We start from the raw sequence: 20,102 nt of genomic DNA, 5'->3' as shown, positions 1-20,102 counted from the left end.
TCCACGTGGCTCTGCAGCTGCCCCGTCCTCAGGGGAGGGGAGGGGAGGGGAGCACCCCTCCTCGGGTTGGGGGGTGGGCACAGCGACTCCCTTCCAGAGGACGATGGGAGGTGGTAGCAGCATAGTGGAGACGCCCGCCAGACTCGCCTGAGCCGGGCGACCACGGTCAGCGTCCACCATGGAGGTCACGTGACAGCACACGCCCTGGACGGGAAGAGGTGAGACAGGCCCCTCCCCTCTGTGGTCTTCACTGAGGGGCGTCCTGCAAAACGCCTGGCTCCTCCAAACCGTCAAGGTCGTTAAAGACAAGAAGGTCTGAGGGACTGTCACAGCCCAGAGGAGCTCTGAGGGGACACGATGGCTGCATGTCACATGGGGGCCTGACCGGAGCCCTGGAGCAGCAGAAGGTCCGTAGGGGAAACAGGAGTCTGAACAGACTGCGACTTCCCGGTTTCATTAGCTGAAGTCCGACTTAGGTGACAGCCGTCCACTTGGTTCTTGTAGATACCACGTTGGTTTCTTGCCCTGGTCAGTGTCTCTTGTGAGCTTGCCAGTGCAGACCCTGCTCGGGGAAAAGGTTGGTCACTAGCGAGGGTTGTGAGCAGAAACTGTCCTGCTTGTCAGCGGTGCCTCCGGCAGAGTTGAGGTGTCCGTTTTTCCGAGTGGGATGCCGTGCGGCCTTGGGGAGCGGGGCCTCTGCCCTGCAGTGGGCGGCCGCCCTGTGAGCCCCTGCCTGCTGGCCTGGAAGCCCTGCCTGGTGTCACCTCTGCACACACTCCTGCTGGCTGCCTGGGGTGACTGCTGGCTGTGAGGGCTCTTGGGTTTTATGACCTTAATACCAATCTGTGTTTTCCCCAAAGGGACACCCTCCCAAATGAAGGGCAGGGTTTAGTGAAAGAAACTCACCTCCCACTCAGGGTGATGGTGCTGGGGGCATGTGAGCTGGCTGGCTCACCTACGAGGCTCTTCTGCTGCCTCAGATGCATTACTGAGCCTTTGATTTTCACTTTTTGATGGTGGCGTTTGTGTTTTTAGAGGAACATTTGGGTTCATTTTGGCCCTTCGTGTGATAACCGAGGGGCAAGGCCAGGTCTCTTGTGGTGGTCAATCTCAGAGGATAAGTAATGGAATATATTCCCATCTGCCAGTGGAGATGCAATGGATGTGAGTTCCCTGGAAGATCTCCTGAAGAAGGGAATGGGAACCCACTCCAGTAATCTTGCCTGGAGAATTCCATGGACAGAGAAGCTGGTGAGCCACAGTCCCTGGGGTCTCAAAAAGTCACGCATTCTAAAGGAGACAGCCCCTGAGAGCCAGCTGTGAGCAAACAGGGAAGTATTTCGAACACTGTACAGATGAAAGCCCCCGAAAGTGTTGGTTCTGGCTCTCCAGTACACCTGCCATCTAGAGACGTGGTTAAGGGGGTTTATTTCAGGAACTGACCTCTTTCATGAAGGTGCACCAGAGGCCATGGGGGGATGTGGGACTGACCGCTCGGGCTTCACGGCCTCAGAAACAATGACACCCTCAACCTGGCCAGGCTCTCTGGACCCGTCGCTGTGTGCTCTTTTCATAACAGGTCTCTGTCTGGGAACTGGGCTGAACTCAGCTTCTTTGCTTTTTCCGACCGTTTTGCTCGCAACACTGTTGCTTTTGTCCAGGGGAGCAGCTGTCGGGGAATGTCAAGAACCTGGTGTCCCTCCTCTCCTGAAGAGAAAGCACCTTGATGCCATTTCAAGTCTTAAGATTCTTCTCAGCTTGTTTACAAAGCTGTTCTTAGATTTTCAAGCGTAGTCAATAGGGTTCAGGCTTTCAAAGCTGCGTTTTTGTTTTTTTTTTTTTTTTCCTTCTTCACAGCAGTGGTAATTCCTTTCTTTGTTTTTGTTGCAATTGTATCCTGTAAAACCAGGCTTATTAAATTCCTCTGGAGGTTTTTATAGGTCCCTCTCTCCACGATGCCTGCTGAGTTTAAAGCCCTTTTCTCGGTCCAACAGAGCTCTCTGTGTTCAGGGCGGGTGGCGGGCGGCGGGCCTGCTCCGTGTTGCAGCCTAGACTAGTATATTCAGTACACACGTGTCTGTCAGCTAACTCATCCTTCTGTTTCCATGATCGTTTCTGTACAACCGTCCCACCACATGAACTTGCCTAGGCCTGACCACTGTGGTGCCTGCTTCCTGGGTGTGGTCTCCACAGTAACCCCTGGGAGAACACTGGGAGGCTGTGGGCCTGTGGAGTGTTTGCTGACCCCCTTTTTCTTTCTCTTTACGAGTGACTTGGGAATTAGAGCAACAAATTAATAAAAAATGAATTTTCCCAGCAACATAAAGAAGTTCAGCCCACGTCACTTTTACAAACCGTGTTACTGCATCTGTGGTGGCCTCGGGTTCTCCCAGTGAAAGACCCTGAGCAGCGGGATACAAGGAATCCCACGTCCCGGTGTGAGCGCGATGCCCGGGGCTAAGCGTGGGGTTGGTGAGGCACGTGATCATTGGATGCTATACTCGTGGAACGGGAGGCAAAAACACATGTTCTATTTGTTTCAAATTCTAATGAATGTAACCTTTAGGAATCTTAAGGATCTCTTTTTCAGGTCCACAGGTGTCAATCATTCAGTTTGTCCCAGATGGAAGTTTTGTTTTTCCGTCTGAAAAAGTCTTATCAGAGGTTTAAATAAGAGTCAGAAAAGTAAAGGTTTTACTGAAAAATAAATTTTAGGCGCTAATTGATCCTCCTTCCATCCCCTGTGCGCCCTTCAGAGACGCTGACCTGGCTGCGGACCAAAGGGAGAGCAGGAGGCAGGGGCTGCACCAGACGCAGGTGTGCAGTGTGAGGCCTGATCACAGCGTTCCTCCCAGCCAGGCTGGGCAAAGAACAGGAGGACACAAGTGGGGTTTGGACCAGAGGAGGTGAGTGGCCCCTCTTTGCAGCAAACCTGGGCAGTACTGTCCAGCAGAACTTTCTGTGGTAGGGGCGGGGCTACTCACACCTGGGCTGTCCGTGCAGAGGCCACCACTCAGAGAATCACTGATGAGATAAACACAGGTAATGAAAGAATTTGCGAAGGTAGTGTAAATACAAAGTTAATATGCAGATGTTCCTAGTGCCTTTCACATTCAGAGTTAACCAATTAGAAGATACTGGGGAGAAAACAGCCCCCTTTACAACAGCAAAATAAAGTCCTTAGGAGGAAATGGAATAAGAATTGTTCAAAACCTAAGGAAGAACATTCTAAAAGTGCTCCAGAAAGACACAAAGGTAGCCTTTGGCAGACGGAAAGACAGGCCTGTTTCCTGGTTCGGTTGTTGCAGCATCCGTGAGATGGCACGTCTCTCTACATCAGTTGTTTTCTTTCCCTGGGGTTGGACATGTTGATTGTGTCGTTAACAGAAGAACATGTGTGACCACCTAGAAAACTCAGAAGAGAAAGGGCCAAGGAGAAGAGCCCTGCCAGACATTAACTCATCTTCTAAGTAAGATAAGGTGGTGATGGAGCAAGACAAACACGAGTAACAGACAGCCCAGCAGACCCGAGGTACAGGAGGAAGCCCAGGCACAGACGGAAGCCTCGGGTCCGACGAAGGCGGCATCTCAGAGTGCTGGGTCAGGATGAACTTTCAGTAAGTGATTTTGGGACAGTCTGACACCATTTTGTAAAAGACAGCGTTAGGTTGGTTTATGCCTTAAACCATGTACGAGGATAAGCACCAAATGGATCCGAGGAGACTATTCTAGTGTTAGAAACACCTGCCAGTGTAACCTCAGTGCTGGGAAGGGCTTTTAAAACATGACTCAGGGTTGAGAGTCAACCAGGAGAGGGAGAATCTTACGACATTACAGTCCTCCAGCGATGAAGAACTTCTATCTGACCAGGATTCAAACAGCAGCAATAGCACCATACATGAGGTCAGAAGTCAGAACGGTCAGCTGTGAGAAACATCTCCGCAACATACACATGCACACACGTGCATGCGTGTGCACACACAGACCTGCACACAGGCCTGTGCACACATGCTCAAGCACATGTGCGCAGGCAGGCATGCATGCCTACATATGCACACAGCTGCGCAGCACACACGATCACACGCACACACTGCATGCATGTATACACACCTGTGCACACATGTACACATGTGTTTGCACACACATGTAAAAACGGCCCTTCAGCTTCTTGGAGGTACTGTTTCTCACACATCAGATGGATGGAAATTCCAAAGCTCTTTGGAAAGCTGTCACTGTACATGTGCTTAGTGGGAGAAGACGGTCAGTGGATGAAGAGGCCTCTTGGCTCCACCAAGAGGCTGCGTTCACAGTGGTTGACCTAGCTGACCTGCGACTGGCCTTGGAATGGACTTTATGATTTAAGTAGCAACCCTGCCCTTGTTTTCATTGTTTGTAGGTTCTGAGCATAGAGCGAGTGTTTGGGAAGCTGTGTGCATGAACTGCTGGGCCCCTGGGCCCCTTCCTGGGTCCCTTGGGTCCCTCGGGCTGTTTGTTCTTCCCTCTCCCCACACCTGAAGTTTAGGAGCTGCTGCTCTGCTGCCCTTTGCTGTAGGTAGCTCTGTGCTCACATGGATTTCATGCTCTGCTTGGCGGGAAGATGTCTGTGATGTGTGTGTGGATTTAGGGGGAAGGGTGACTCCTCGTCCGTGTAGGCCATGTGGGTGCCCCTTCATCCGTTCTCGAGCTGGCTCACCCTAGGGGCTGGTCTCTGGGGACAAGACAGCCCCGTGCAGTCAGTGTGGAGAGTGTTGGCTTCGCTCCGCTGGCATCTGTCTCGGGAACTTTATGTGAAGAGGTGAGATGGGGAGGAGAGGCCTGCCTGCGGGTCAGACCTGTGGCCTGGGCTATGCCGGGCCCTCCCATCCCGGCCCTCAGGCTGCTGTCTCACCACTGACAGCCTCTGCAGACACTGGACAGCCTTCTCTGCTCCTGGGTTCTGGTTAAAGGCTAAATTGTTTTGATTTTGTGTCCCACGTATGGACCTGTGAGCCCACAGCCTTGCACACAGGGAAGGCAGCCTCAAAGGTCTGACTGAGGAGCTTCAGGGCTGCTTCCGGCCCTCCTGTGCTCAGTGTGTGTGAGTGTGTGGGAGTGAGCATTCGCCCGGGGTGAGGTGGGAAGCCAGGCCAAAGGCCTCTTCCAGGCTGGGAGCCGTGCCCCATTCCATGTGGGTAACAACATGGGGGAGGGTGTTGTCCGTCCTGCCAGCCGCCTGTGGGGCTGAGGCCTGCTTCTCGCTGGAGGTCCAGCTTGGCCTCGGCCGGCTTCAGCAGCCACCCTGTCGCTCACATTGAGACAAACCCCCACCACCACACCAGGGTCAGCAGTGGGAGAGAGTGACAGGCCCGCCCTGTGGTGGGGCCATGAGGATGGCTGGCTGGAGGCTTGCTCTGTGTCCTCCCAGCAGACACTCGCAGTCCTCCTCTGTGGCCGCAGCCCAGCCTGGCCTCTGTGTCTGCAGGAGAGACAGTGGGCGGTGGGTGAGAGGTCTGCAGGCGCGTGTCCCCCTCTGTCCCTCACTTTCTCCCACACATGGCGGGCAGCCCGTCCTTTACAGGCTGCTCGGGCATCGCCCATCCCATCGGGCTTCCGTCCCTGGCATCTTCCTGCTCTGCGTGCCAGGCCTCAAAGCTTTGTTTCATCTTGGGGACCAGCTGGAGGGGAAGAGAGATGCTTCACCATGAAGAGGGGCTGGGAGGGAGGCACGGGAGCCGCCTCCCCTCGTGGCTGTAAGACTTGCAGGGACCGTGACAGCAGTGCTGCCTGCCATGCTGGTTTGCATTTAAATTAGAGACAGAGGTTGGTCTGCTAAGGTGCAATGGATGCCGAGGGCCTGAGTTGGGGGCAGCAGGGGACAGTGGTGTGGGACACAGAGCCCAGCCGTGGGTCTTGGGCACAGGGGCAGCCAGGACTCAGCCACCTCCTCTCCTGTGGGGCTTGCCTCTCTCACCCCTGGAGCTTTTTCTCTTGTGAGAATCGTTTGCTTTGCTATAGAAAATTTAGACTGCAGAGATGAGCAGAAGAAAGCGAAAGACGTCATCTCGCCACCCAGAGGGGATTGCAGTGACCCTCTGGGGTGGTGCCTCCTCGTGGACACGTGGGTGCACGGGTGGGTGTGCCGTGGACCCAAGTCCCCCTGGCGTGTCAGTGGCCAAGGGGACATGGGGTCCGGCCTCTCTGCTCATCACAGATCAGGGAGCAGAGGGGGACCAAGCAGCTGCCTGGGGGCATAGCTCTGGGCTCATGTGTGTCACTGCACAGCCACGCCCAAGCACATGCGTGCCTGTCTGTGTGGGCTCACCCGTGAGGTTGTGGCCCCTCTGGCTTGTCAGGCGCCCATTTCTGTGTGTGAGTGCTCCTGTGGCCAGTGGTGTCCCTTCCCGCCCCTCCCTCTGGAGCCGGCGTGTGCGCCTTCTCAGCCCCTCCCCAGCACCTGGCCTCTAGGGGCCTGGGCCCCTCGCTTGTTGAAGAGTGGCTGGGCGCCTCAGTATTTTCATCCTGGTGTGCTTTTTGCTCGTGTCCAGGTTTGCTATTTAACCAGTGTTTGCAGCGGCTCTTAGTGTGCTTTCAGCTGAAAGGATAGAAAAGCCAGTTCGATCTGATTTTCGGCAAACATAGTTAATCTACCCCTGAAGTTCCCTTTGGGGTCCTGCCACGAGCGGATCATTCCCGGCGCACAGCCGCTCGCCAGCCGCGAGGTGAGGAGTTTCCTCTCCTGCTGTTCATGGAAACGTGCGGGTCGGGCTCAGGGCTGCTCCGCAGTCACGACTCAGCCCCGAGTCAGATGTGAGTGTGTATTTATATCCTCAGCCTTTCTCCAGAAAGCTCAGACCGCTTTGCTTTCTAACTTTAGCTTTCTGCTCTATTAGCCAGCGCAGGGAGGAGAGAAGCCCAGATTAGTCAGTTTGCTTTGTATTTATTTTTACTTGGCCTTTTCACTTCCAGAGTTTGAGGAGAAAATGTGCGATTCTTTTCTCTGCATAATTTTGTGCCTTAACAAGAAGCCACTTTCAGCATGAGATGCTGCGAAAGTGGTGGGATTAACCTCAGGGTAGCATGTTCATTTTCCGTTCATGAAGCACACTTTAAAATGTTAATCCGTTTACTCTACGAAGTAATTGTTAATTCTTTCTCAGCAAGTTGGAGAACAGCACAGACCTGCCCCGAGCAGTAGTTGTGATTTCCAGGCAGTCCGGCAGAGTCCCAGGGCAGAGGGTCTTGGGGTGGCCGCACACGAGGGCCGTTTTGTCAGAGAGCCAGATGAGGCGAGTGTGGGGAGGATCTGCTTACTGTTTGGTGTTTATTTATGTTTTCCTACAGGAATTAAACTAAATAATAGTTACTGGCAGGAATGTATTTTAATTCCTCAGAGAGTGAACCCTTCACTGGTGGCCATGGGAGGGGTCAGCCTGATATGTTTAAGCCTCTGTCCCTTTGGAACTTCTCACAGTCGAGGACTTGCTAGCATTTATAGCACCTTTGACCTTTCTAGTTAGCTTCCAGCAGGATTCATTTTGTTTTGAACAGGTGATGAATCTGTAGCCATTGTTAAAAGTAATAAACAAACACGTTGAATCTCATGGAGAGTGTTGCACAGACTCCTGTCCTGCCTCATAAAAGCTCGCCGTGCATCTCTGTCCAGAGGATGGCCGTTGGCCCTGCGAGAGCTTGTTCCTTCGTGGAGGCCCTCGTGGGAGGTGAGGGTGCTCGACTCTCTCAGGAGCCCTTGTGCACTGCCTCTCTCACCTGTTCTGACTCAACGGTGACTTAAAACAGTTCGTGTTTGAACTGTTGTTGAGAGGCATCACACGCACGGGACACGCACAGGACAGAGACACGCAGCCCCGTGGGCTGCCACAGAGCAGGACGCACTGGGAGCGGAGCCCTGCCGGCCCACGGCCTCCCCACCCCCGGCCCCCAGGGCCGCCCCACAGGCGGGGTTCACCAGGCACGCAGAGCTCAGAATGCCGCGCACCCCTCACCCTGCCAGTGCCCTCTCCAGAGTTCTCGTTCCCGGGTCGCGTTGTGATGAGGGATGATCTCCTGGTCGTGGGTACCTCTGGCTTCAGCACCCTCCCCCTTCTTCTGAAGTCTTGGGTTTTGAACTTCACATGTTTAAGAGCTGAGATGTCTTTCTTTACTTGTGTTGATGAAACCTGAGGATTCTTGCAGAAGTCGTCGAGGTTGTCTGGAAGGTGAGGGTGACTCGTTTGCTCTGAATGCCCTTGTGGGGTCTGCGTGCTGTTGTGTAACACGCGGGGTTGCCGGAGCCGGGCCTCGTCCCCTGAACTGCGGGGCAAGGTCATCCCCCTAGCTTAGTGTTTAGAACGCAGACTTGTCCAGAAGGGAGCTTGCTTTGTCACCTTCCGCAGAGGCAGAAGCTGGGGAGACATTAGACCCCTGTTAGCTCAGTGGCCCTCTCCTTGGTTGCCACCATGCGGGGCCCGTTTACTGCATCTCCACCATGGAGACTCGGCCCACTCATTAGGGCAGGTAACGGGGCGGGGGGTGGTGAGTGCTTCCAGGGACGCTGGTTGGTCAGCGTGTCCCCCAGTCCTCCTTTGAGCCAGGTTTGTCTTACAAGTGGAGTCAAGTCTGGGAACCACCTTGTCCGGGCGGGGCTGGCGGAACAGGGTTGTGCCCTCTGGCCCCACTGTCCCACCACATGTGCCCTTTGCCTCAACTGCGGTCTCTGCAGAGCACTCCTCACACTGCTGAGTTTGAGTAAGATTTTATGTTTTATTCAGAAACAAAATATTGTTGTGAACTGTGTACTCTGCAGGGATGCAGACTAGGAGCAAGGAGGTGCAGTGATCCCTCTGCCTGATGGCAGCTGTGCTGGTAGCGTTTGTCTGTGTCCTCTGAGTCTTCTCTCTTACGGACATGTTTTATTTTTCCTTAAACACATTCGAGAGACTGCTGTTCCTCTGCATATTTCTGTGGGTCTCTCATGTCATCGGAGCAACACGTGCTACAGATTAGCAGCAGCGCCTGGAAGAATGGTTTATATTTAGTTTTCACTGTTCAGCGTCGTTTAGTAAGGACTTTGCTGCAGGTCCCACGTGGAGTGGGTGGCACTGTTGTGTGTCTGGGGTTTCTTCCTCTGAGGACGGTGGCGCAGCAGAGAGGAGCAGCCCCGGGCACTGCCCCAGCCTCGCTCTCCTCCAGGACGCTGTGCCCGCTGCCTGCCTGAGTTTCCAGGGAGGCTGTCTCCAAGCACTCCGGCATCTTCCCATGATGTCTGTGCACTCTCCTGGCCGGCGTGTGGGGCGTGTGAGTGTGCAAGTGTACACGCAGGAGAAACGTGGAAGGGGGCAGCTAAACGTGCTTGCAGCCCTGACTTCCTTCCGTGCTGGGTGTGGGTCTGTCGTCATGTCCGTGGGCTTCCTGTGACACGTGTGGGGTTTCTGTTGTCTGTGTCGCATGTCTGTGGTACGTATGGGACTCGTGCTGTGCACATGGGATTCCTGAGATCTGTGTACACATCATAGAGCAAGCATATGCACATACATGACGTATCTGCGGGCTTTCTCCATTAGATACTGGCTTACTCTCTGCACAATTGTAACACACCTTTTCCATTACCTTGTGGGTGTGTTAGTGCACAGGGACCTCCCTCTTTGTAGGGCAGATACATTTTATCTGGTACCTGTTTGCTTCCACAGTTAAAAATAGTTTCAGAAGCCTTCTGATTTTGTGTAACTAATACCACGCTCATAACCTTGTTATTGGGCTCATTTTGCCATATTTACCAGGAGAGCTTGTCCTGTTCTGCAGATGGACTACAGGCGTTCAATATGCCCTGATGGGTGAGGTGCCCTTGCAGTTTAACTGTTTAAAAGCCCAAAGTGCTGTGAGCATGTGGTAGGAACGAAGTCGCCCGTTCCCTTCCGCCCTTGGTGCTCCCCGAGCTGAGCCATTGACAGTGTGCAGCTCCTCTGCTTCCCCATCCTTCTGGTCCTGACCATCATCAATTCGTCTCATTTCTGTTCTTGTGCGGAGCCAGCAAGCAGCGCCTCTCCAGTGCTTGACTTTTACGAGTTACATTTTTAGATTTATATTGACTAAGCTCTAAACATTTGTAGTCTGTTTCTCATCTACCATTATTTTAGGCTTTCTGTGCTTTTTCTACAGTGTTAGTCCAGGAACGTTAACAGAAGGAAAGCAGCGTGTATAGTACTATGATCATATAAATGTATTTCACTGCAGAGCCAAGTAGCAGAAAATGCAATTCCGAATCACAGAGCTCCTGCCCAGCAAAGAGGACATTCAGACGGCACCTCCTGCCTTCCTGTGGGGCTTCCGTACTGCCTCTGGCTGCTCCAGCTGCTGTGGGTCCTCATACCCCATGATGTTCATTTCTTAGATTCCATTTCTCTTTTGCTGATGTACCTCCTTCATCCACTTCCTTATGGAATGCACAGGTGAGACTTCCTGGGTTCCTGCACATAGTCTTCAAACGTTTTTTTTATTCCTGAACTCAATCGATAATTGGCTGGGTCCAGAATTCTTGGTCCGTGTCACTTTCCTTTGGAACTTGGCGAGTATTCTCTAGCATCTTCCAGGGTCTGGGGTCACTGATGGGAAGTCAGGACGGCGATGCTCGTTCTTCTGCGGGTAGATCTCCCGCTGTCCCGTCACGTCCCTGCGTGGCCTTGAGTGCTGCTTATCTGACTTAGGACTGCCCTTTGCTCCGCCCTGCTTCTCCTCCAGGCCCATGCTTGGGCCTCCTTCAGACTCTCGGCTTGTCTTTTGACAGTCATTCTCAAGTCCTGCTCTTGGCTCCTTGGTCTTGGAACCCCTGCCCTGCCATCCTGCACAGGTTCCTTCCACTCACGTGAGTCAGGCTGCGTCCACCTGCCTTCTGCCGTGACGCCTGTCCCAGCTTCCTCCACCGCTGAGCCCACTTGGTGACTTTTCAGCACTATTTTGGCTCATTCACCTCCAGAATGTACCTTTTCTGACCCTTTGACAGGGCCTTGGGAAGGAAGGAAGGTGTGGACTTTACCACTGTTTTCAATTAAAAGCCTTTTTAGACCACTGTGAGTGGCAAGGTTCTTGAACATCTCCAACAGTCGGGGTTCTTTCTTTCCACTGGAAGAACTTCCCAACAGTATCAAAGAGTTGGGAAGAAATTAAATGAGCCAGTTCCAGTAAATTTGTCAGCAGCATATACTTGGCATTTTGTATTATGTAAGCGTGCCCCATAAACTTAAAAATAGCTGGGTAATATTGTTACATTTACCTAGATATTGTGTTGCAAGTTAGTTAAATTTCACAGACTCAGAGTCAGCACGTGGTTTTCTGATAAACATCTCTGCTGCTGCTGCTGCTGCTGCTAAGTCACTTCAGTCGTGTCTGACTCTGTGCGACCCCATAGACGGCAGCCCACCAGGCTCCCCAATCCCTGGGATTCTCCAGGCAAGAACACTGGAGTAGGTTGCCATTTCCTTCTCCAGTGCATGAAAGTGAAGTCAACAACTCTTTGTGACCCCATGGACTGCAGCCTACCAGGCTCCTCCATCCATGGGATTTGGATCACAATTCAGAGGGGCTCTATACACGTGTTTAGCCATAAGGTTGGAGAGCATTTATGATACTGAAAGTTTAGTTATTGAAAAATTATGGTCCAGGAAAACTGACCAACTTTCCTCCCTGTGTACCCAAATAGGCTATATTAAACTAATACGGAATGATAAAGCAAAGCTAATGTTATAATGATTAAAAAAAAAACAAAAGCCATTGAAGTCCATGATAAATTAAAACCATCATTGATAAAAGAACCATTCTTTCTGAACTTGGAGGTGCTTGGCCCTCTGCAAACTTGAGAACACCCCAGGTTTGGGTTATGAATTACAACTTTTAGTTTTCCTTAATGATTCACTTTATAGGTTACCATCAAGTGATAGTTATATCAAAAAAAGAAAGGCTATAACATCTTGTTGGTTAAGTGCCAAAGAGAGGAATGGGGGCTCCCCTGGTGGTCCAGTGGATAAGACAGTGCAGGGGACGCAGGTTTGATTCCTTCTCTGGGAAGATTCCACATACCCCAGAGCAACGAAGCCCATGTGCCAGACTCCTGAGCCTACGCACCGTAGCTGCTGAAGCCCACGAAGCTCCCCACGCCTACAGCCCATTGCTCCACAAGAGAAGCCGCCACAGTGAGAAGTCCACGCAGGGCAATGAAGAGAAGCTCCTGCTTGCCACAGCTAGAGAAAGCCCATGTGCAGCAACAAAGACCCCCAAAGAAATGAGCAAATAAAAGAAAGGCTGAGAATCATTAAAAAGCAAAAAAATAAACAGAGACTGGGTTTGAGGTCAGCTACAACCTGTGGTTAGACATGCCTGAAGCAGGGTGCAGGCCAGAGGGTCTCCGGGCATCTGGCTGCAGCTCTGTTCATCTGTCCTAGGAAGGTGTGTCTGGACACACACACACACACACCATTGTGTGTCTAAGTTTATGTTTCCACAGACTTGACCCCTCGGTGCGCCCCTGCTCTAGATAAGGCGTGGGGCCACTGTTTCCCTCTGCCCAGCACCCACCGGGCAGGGGGCGTCATGCATGGAAGCAAAGGACAGAGGTCCCACAGGCCGCTGCCCCCTCCTGCTGCAGCCTGCGGCTCTCGCAACTTCCTGACGGAGGACCCAGAGTCTTCCAAGGATGCTGAGCCCTGCGGCCCTCCTCCTCCCAAAGGAAGGACGGGGCTGGGGAGGCTTCTGTGTGCTTGGTTTTCATCTTTGTGATTTGCAAGGATGCCAACTTTCATCCTCTTGGTGTCTTTATTTCTCCTTGCCCCGTTCTCAGTTCTTTTCTGCAGTAGAGGGTGGTTTGGGGATGAGCACCAGGGTCACCACACTGGTGCACATTCAGGAGAACACCAGTTGGCTCCTTGGGGAGCCTTGTTGCTGGTGACGTGGGTACTGATTTGTTTTTAGACCCAGCCCACTGTGCCCTCTCGGTGTGAGCACAAGGAGCTGGTGGTGACATGTTGTCACACATGCCGGGGTTTGAATTTACTTGTATTTTCGTTATGGTTTTTGTGTCTCTGTAAGAGAAGTTGGCCACTAGATTTTAATTCCTGTAACTGATGTCCTCAAGAGGCTTCTGGCCAAGGTCGTGGCGGCCGTGAGGAGCTTTGGGAAGTGCGCCCTCTTCCCTCCTCTGAGGGTCTGGGGAGCTCTCAGGCTGCCTGCCTCATCTCCATCCTCCCCATCCTCCACCTCACCTCCTCCTCCTGAGATGACTACTGCGCCAGGCTGCGGGGGCCCCCAGGCGCTAGTTTGGTCCTCTTGGCTTTCCTCACCGTGGAAGGGCTACTGCCCGTGTCTCTTGCTGGTGGGGGTCTTGCCACCTACTGGCCCTGGCAGGCCTGGGCTCTCTGGGGTCTAAGCTCATAGTTTTTAATAGCTTCATTTATTCATCTGGAGTGACTGGGCTGGTCCCCCACCGCCCCCCCCAACCAGCTGGCTATTCCCTCCTTCTAGGGACCTGCCTCCCTCTCCTCTCTGATCCCTAACCAAAGACCATTTTCTGGTTAAAAACTTATATTTAGTTCATCTTATGTAAGAGCAAGGAGACAGATTTGAGAACTTTCTATCAAAAATGATTAAAGGTTTTTCTTGTCTAGACAGCTCATCTTCCTGCAATGGATAATAGGATATATTAATTTTCAGTATTTGATACATAACCTTACTGACGGCTTTTAAAATTACTTAAGAAATACAGAGATCACATTTGTTTGGGCTTTAATTAAGAGCTTCTGAGAATGTGTTAGTTTGACACATGAATCAGATCCAAGAGGTTGATGGCTGGCCCAGGTTTATGTAACACAGGGACGTGACGGTGGAAGCTGGCGCTGCTGTCACTCAGGGACATGCGTCCTTAGGGCAGTTTCCGCATTATTGGTATTTTTAGACCTTGCAGTGAATGGTGGATCCCTGCGCTCCCTGCCAGGGCTGCTGCCCCAGCATCTCTGCTTGTCCGCTCTGGTCTGTGCGGGTCTCAGGGTCTTGTTCTTTCTTTCAGTTACAGGAGGCTTCCTGAGTTTTGCTCTGCGTGTTAATTCTTCCCGTCACTCTGCCTTCCATACTTGGCTTGTGAATTTCGGTCTGGAGAGCATTTTGTTTTCTCCAGTTCAGTTCATGATCCAGTCCGGGTTTCTCAGGGGAGTGGCAGGCCCTTCCTTGTGGGTTTCCTGGTGTCTGTGGGCAGCGGCTGCAGACTAGGGGCAGGCAGGCATCCTCGGGCAGGTCCCCCTCACCTGCTGCTCTGGGTCCTGTTGTTTGTCGGCTGTGATGGGGTGCGAGGCTCCACTCTAGGCCAGTGTGCCTTTGGGCTTCCTTGGCAAAGACACCTCCTCTGCTCACCCATTGGTCTCACTGGTTTGTCCTGAAGGGAACAGGGGCCAAGGACGGGGTGGGCGGGCTCAGAACGCCTGTCCCTTACCATCTGCTGCACCTCCTGTTCTGGTGACCAGGCATCTGCCCTGTGCCCAGGTTGGAGTCACTCCTGCTCTGGGCTGGTGATGCCGATGCTGCCCGCAGCCCGTGTCAGCATCGATTGTCCTGGGCCCAAGCGTGGGAGAGGCAGGGGAGGCTGGGCCTTGGGCGCTGGATGACGGCTCGCTCTGTTCCCGCCTACGTCTCTGGCCCTCTCTCGGTGCCTCTCTACTCTTCCCTCTGAGTGCCTCTCCTTCTCTTTATGTGTGTGTCTCTCTCTCTGTGTCTTTCCCTTTCTGGGTCTCTCTCTCTCTCTCTTCCACTCCATCTCTGCTGTCTTCCAGTGGAGACCCAGGGCTCATTCCTAGTGTTGGGAACATTGAGTTTCTCTAAAAACGATGATAAAACAATAAACTATATCCAGACAGGGAGCAGCCTCCCACCTACTTAATGAATTGTTTTAATATTTGCAACATGCTTTAATTCCCATGAAGCATTTGCTTGTTGAAAGTTTGAAAAAAAATAACATTTCCTTCAGGTCATAAAAATATTTCCAATAATGTTCACCAGTTTACTTCAAAAAATAAGTGGGGTTTTAAAATACAAAACAAAGTAGTCTTTTTTTGACAGCAGCTTTTTTGGGGTGCGGTTGATATGTGCCCGGAAGCTGCACGTGTGACGGGTGCAGCTGGCTGCATGTTGAGCCCCAAGGGGCATCGCCCTGTGATGGTGGTGAACGCCCCTGCCCTGCCCCATCCTGTCACAGTGGATCCTTTGCAGCTCCTGGTTCACGTGGATGGGATTAGGCCATGCGTCCCTCTCTGTCTGGCTCATTTCACTCAGCGTGATGACTCAGAGACCCAGCATGTTGTTGCAACTGTCAGTGCTTTATCCCAAAGGAATCTTTCTTATGAGGGAAAGGACAGTACTCTTGCTTGCTCAGAAGGTGGGGTGGATTTAATTCACTGAGTAGAACAAAGTCCTCTTCGACTGGGGCTATTAAGCCCCAAATGCAGGGGGAATAAAAGGCTGGGAAACTGAGGCCCTGCTGGGCGGTCCCAAGGTCACGTGAGAACCTGTATCTGGCTGAGCCTTCAGGACCAGGTAGATCCAGTGCTCTCCCCTGGACCCCGTCCCGCTGGCTCAGACTGGAGTGGGCCCTGCTTAGGAGCAGTGACGAGGGTGGTTCTTGGGTGTCGCGGAATAAACGTACTGTGCGGACCATTTCCTCAGCATGCAGCGTCTTGGATCCCCAGCCAGGGTTTGAACCTGGATCCTGGCAGTGGAAGCGCCGAGTCTTAACCACTGGACTGCCAGGGAATTCCAAGTGGAATGTAAGTAATACAAAAAGAGATGAAATCAAACCAAGGCCTCTAGACTAGAGAATCATTTCCTCGGGCGAGTCTTTCTTCATAGACTTCCCAGAGGAAGTGAGGGCCAGTGCCCCCGCCACTTCCCTTCCTTGGGTGGCCCCTTCCTCGGGATGTTTTTATATTTAAGTGTTTATTGTAGTTTTACCACACGAAGCTGCTGCTTTTCTCCACAGTGGTTGCATACCAGGATCGACTTGATTCTTCTGAAATCTTAGCCAGGGAAGCTTCTGTCTTATCAGAGCTGAAATATCAGTGTTCAGAGGTTCCCTAGTTCAGAACAGTTGAAGACACCTGTCTTCTAGAATTTCCTTTGCATTTCCTCATGCTAGTTGTTGAAGAGCCACTGTGCCCTCTGGATGGAGCCAGGATCCTCGGAGTGAGGATCCTCAGAGTCACTTGGCTTCGATGTGCTCCTCCACCGACAGGCCTCTGTCCACTGAGCCTCCCAATGAGAAGCCTGACGTTTCCATCTCTGTCATCCCTCTGCCCCCAGCTGTCCTGGCCTCACCCCCTGGCATTGCCCATAGAGCCATCAGCCTGATCTTTCAGAAAACACAGCCCAGATTCCTGCTTCTCACACAGGCTTCTGCCGAGAGCCCCTCCCCTACCAAAGGCATCCAGAGGGACTCCTCCTGCTTTCAGTCTCAGCCTCAGGTGAGGGGCGTTTGCACCCTCTGCCTGGCTCAGTGACTTGGGGTCCTCCCTGCGGCCCCTCCTCTGGTGCCCCCCCACCGCCGTGATCCCACCTCCTGGTGCCCCCCTCCCAGCCTCTCCTCCTGGTGGCCCCCCATGGCCCCTCCTCCTGGTGCCTCCCCCAGGGTCCTTTGCGGTGCCCTCCCTTCCCGCTCAGTGACTTGGGGGGCCCCCCTGCGACCCATCCTCCAGTACCACCCCCTGTGGCCCCTCCGCCTGGTGCCTCCTTTGGTGGAAGATCGAAGGACTAGTTAAGCACTTGAAGCAGTGGTGGCACCAGTGACGCGGAAGTACCCCTGTGTGTCAGCATGCCTGTGCTGACCATTTTCTGTCCCCTGCCTTGAGCCTGTGAAGCCGTGTGCCTCGGTTAGTCGGCATCTCTAACATTAGGGAATCTGGTTTGTGTAACTGCACACTCACAAACACTGCTACACACCTGCAAGGTAGAATGTAGGGGCAGAGGGAGTGAGTGAAAGTCGCTCAGTCGTGTCCAGCTCTTTGCGACCCCATGCAGTCCATGGAATTCTCCAGGCCAGAATACTGGAGTGGGTAGCCTTTCCCTTCTCCGGGTCTTCCCAACCCAGGGATTGAACCTAGGTCCCCCGCATTGCAGGCAGATTCTTTACCAGCTGAGCCACAGGGGAAGCCCAGGAATACTGGAGTGGGTATCTGCTTTGTGTCTCTGCACACTTAGGAATGATGCTACACATCTGCAGGGTAGGATGTGAGATACTTATTTGGGGGCAGAGTGAAGCCTTGATTTCCACAGTCTAGTACAATTGTAATGATAAATACCACTTTTCAAGGAAATTAGAGAGCTTCATTCAGTCAGCAAGGTTTCCAAGGGCACAGCAGTCTGTCGGGTGCCGAGCGATGTGTTCGTGTAACGGGACTGGTTCTGTGTTTGCAGTTAGTGCCCACGAGCTCAGCCCCACCTGACCCTGTTTCACCAGCATTGCTGTGGCATCTGAGCTCCTTTGGTCAGCAGAACGGTGAAGCCCTGCAGAAACCCTTGCCGCCTGACTAATGAGTGGTCGAGCTACTGTCAGAGGGGGGTGTCCTGAGCCAGGCGCAGCCACCAGGAGAGGGCTCCGGGAGGCGGTGGCGGTGGTGCCTGGGTGTGTCAGGGACTGGAGACCATGGAGCCACCAGCTGACAGGGCTCCTCCATGTCCCACCCCCTCCACCCCTTCCGGAGTTTTAGGGTGCCCAGGCCCTGCCCTTCTCCTGTGGCGTGCTGGGTGTATCGAGCCGGCCAGGGTCCTGGCTCCTGACCCTGCTCCATCAGCTGGCCTCCTCTCCCTGCAGCCTGGCTCCCTGCGCGCCTCTCCCTTCTCCCACAGGGTCTCTTTTCTTCTCTTTTGCAAGAAATAGGAAACCTCCCTGATGGTTCCGATAGTAAACAATCTGCCTACAATGTAGGAAACCCAGGTTTGAACCCAGGTTTGGATCCCAGGAAGAACCCCTGGAGAAGGGAATGGCAGCCCACTCCAGTATTCCTGCCTGGAGAATCCCGTGGACAGAGGAGCCTGGCAGGCTGCAGTCCATGGGGCCACAAAGAGTCAGCCACAACTGAGCGACTAACACTTGCACTGTGACTGGCAGGAGCGTTCCAGCTGCCTCTCCCGGCCTTGCCTGAGGTCTTGGTGCCCTTTACGCCCAGGCGCCTCGGCCTCTTTGCTGCTGCAGGCAGTGCCGCTGTCACTGGCCTCGTCTGGTTCACAGTGTGGCAGGTGCAGCTGGCGCTGGCCCAGCTAGGGTGTGAATGGGTCTCCTTCCCGTCAGCAGTAGTTCTACAGCACTGCGCGGCCCGAGGCCACGGGGACCTGGGTCAGCTGTGCTGGGCTCCATCGTTACTGACAGCGCCCCCTAACACCGTGGGCACCGGGGCGGGCTTGTCTGCTGGGCCTTGTGATTCCCTCCTACATCTGTGTGGTGAGCTATGTGACTCCTACAGAGGCGTGAGGGTCAGGAGAGCGGTTCTGACGACACGTCTGTCCTCTGCCCTCCCCAGGGTAAAAGCAGACATGTCTCAGTCTCCCTCAAGCTCCTCCTTGACCACAGCCTCTCCCCATGCAGACAAGGCCACTGTCCTGGGTTTCAGAACAGCACTGTGCTTGCCGTTCTCTCTACATCGGCACGGAAGCCTGTGTCCCTTGGAACCCATCTCAACTGTGCCTGTACTGAGCTGCCAGTAGTGGGGTCATGGGATGTCATCCTGTGGCCCTCTAGGTTTATTAGCACAGAGGATTACATCAATAGGTTTACATGCATGCAGTCATTCTCGTGTTCCAGCACAAATCCAGCTAGATCATGCAGGATTAGTCAGGACTACATTCGCTGACGTTTTGTCGAGGGTGTTTACGTCTGTCCCTGGGAGCAGTTTGGCTGACACTTCTTCCTTCCTCCTCGCACTTGGCAGATGTGTTCCTGCTGAGTGTTGGGCGAACTTCCTGGGGGAGCCATCCGGGCATGGACTGTTGTTCGTACACTGATTTTTTTTCTCTCTTGATTCTATTTCTTTAATGTTGGTAGTCTAGTCGGATTTTCCATTTCTTCCTGAGTCAGCTTTGATGAGTTGCATTTTTCTTGGAATTTGCTCATTTTACCTAAGTTTATAAGATTTTTGGAGTAGCTCCATTCCAGGGGGTCTCTTGCTACTTAACTTACACACCTGAGGGTCAGTTTCAGAGAACAGCCATGATGTTGTTCTGCTTGTGTCTTCATGGGTCAGGGATTTGCGGGGCGTGTGTGGATGGCCTGTCTGTGCTCCGCAGTGATGGGGACCTCCGCTGGGCTCGCCCAAATATCTGGAGGTTGGCCATGTGTCTGGGGCCATCGTTCAGGCTGATGCCTGGGTTCATTGGTTCTTAGTGTCCTGCCCAAGGAGGCTTTATGAGTGACATGGGCTGGCACCTCCTGCAGCTGGGTGATGATGGGTGGGCAACGCTGGGCACGGCTCTGGGCACTCGACTCAGAACCTCTGTGCTGGACAAGACGGCTGTGTGACTGTAACCCCGGGCCTGCGGGGCTCTGCAGTGAGTGCCCGTCACACCGGTGATGCTGCCAGAGGAGATGGGGACGCCGTGTGCCCTGTCCTCACAGACACCCTCTGGCACACGTTCTAGGGGCATCTGAGCCCGTCACAGCGGAGAGGTGTGGCAGAGCCTGAGGACCTGCAGCTGTGGCTAGGCACAGGGAGGGTCCTGGTGGCTGGGGATGGGGGTCGGCACAGCTTGGCCGCACCGTGGTCAGATGCATGTCCACCTCGGTCTTGCCACTGCCCCTCTGAGACCCGCCGCTCTCCCCGCAGACGTGGGCCGGTAGGTCTGCACTGGAGAAGCAGGTGTCCTTTGGATGTCAGTTTGTTTTTCAGAAAGAAAATATGGGCTCTCCATTGTCAGGTCTCATAGGTATATCAGCAAGTTCCATCATCCCACTGGTCGGGAGGAAGTGATCTGGAGAGTTGTTTCCTGGGCTCCGCTCCAGACACAGGGCTGGCTGTCGGCGCTGACCCGGGCGGGAAGGGGCGGGGGGATGCCGAGCCTGCAACTCTGGGTCTTTCTGGACTCACACGCGTGTACACAGGTCTGCACAG

At 53.4% G+C, this 20,102-nt stretch overlaps 1 protein-coding gene across 4 annotated transcripts in view; it reads left to right on the top strand.

The window, feature by feature from the left end:
• Positions 1-20,102, top strand: part of ADARB1 (adenosine deaminase RNA specific B1) — a 112,131-nt gene that overhangs the window by 24,127 nt on the left and 67,902 nt on the right. The window lies entirely within an intron of this gene.

The sequence above is a fragment of the Oryx dammah genome, unplaced genomic scaffold, assembly GCF_014754425.2.
Source record: "Oryx dammah isolate SB20612 unplaced genomic scaffold, SCBI_Odam_1.1 HiC_scaffold_2, whole genome shotgun sequence".
Lineage (NCBI taxonomy): Eukaryota > Metazoa > Chordata > Mammalia > Artiodactyla > Bovidae > Oryx > Oryx dammah.
The sequence above is the reverse complement of the archived record's forward strand: the minus strand, read 5'-3'. Positions and strand labels throughout refer to the sequence as shown.